This window comes from Gavialis gangeticus, unplaced genomic scaffold, assembly GCF_001723915.1.
Source record: "Gavialis gangeticus isolate Ggan-Ray unplaced genomic scaffold, GavGan_comp1, whole genome shotgun sequence".
In the NCBI taxonomy this organism is placed as follows: domain Eukaryota; kingdom Metazoa; phylum Chordata; order Crocodylia; family Gavialidae; genus Gavialis; species Gavialis gangeticus.
The window spans coordinates 13,117,959-13,118,233 of record NW_017729024.1 but is presented as its reverse complement, the minus strand read 5'-3'; the positions used below and the strand labels follow the sequence as shown (position 1 = coordinate 13,118,233).

Here is a 275-nt window from a genome sequence, read left to right as displayed (position 1 = left end):
TCTGGTTGCAATATGGCAACCAGGGGGTGGGGCATGTCAAGGGGTGGGGCTACCCAAGTGGCCCTTGACACCTTGCCGAAACTCAGTAAGCAGACCTCCGCTCAAAATAATTACACGCCCCTGAGTTAAGAGATGCAGTTAGCTAATAAAAGAACAAAAAGTAAGAGACGCCAATAGCTTTTAGACTGTACAAATAAAAAGTCTAGTATTCTAACTGGCAAAATATTATTACTAAAAAGACTGACCTCTTATGGAGAGAAGGTTAGATAGGAAAT

General features: G+C 42.2%; 1 protein-coding gene across 2 annotated transcripts in view; it reads right to left on the bottom strand.

Moving 5' to 3' along the window:
* CETN3 (centrin 3) overlaps window positions 1–275 on the bottom strand; it is an 88,746-nt gene that overhangs the window by 32,420 nt on the left and 56,051 nt on the right. The window lies entirely within an intron of this gene.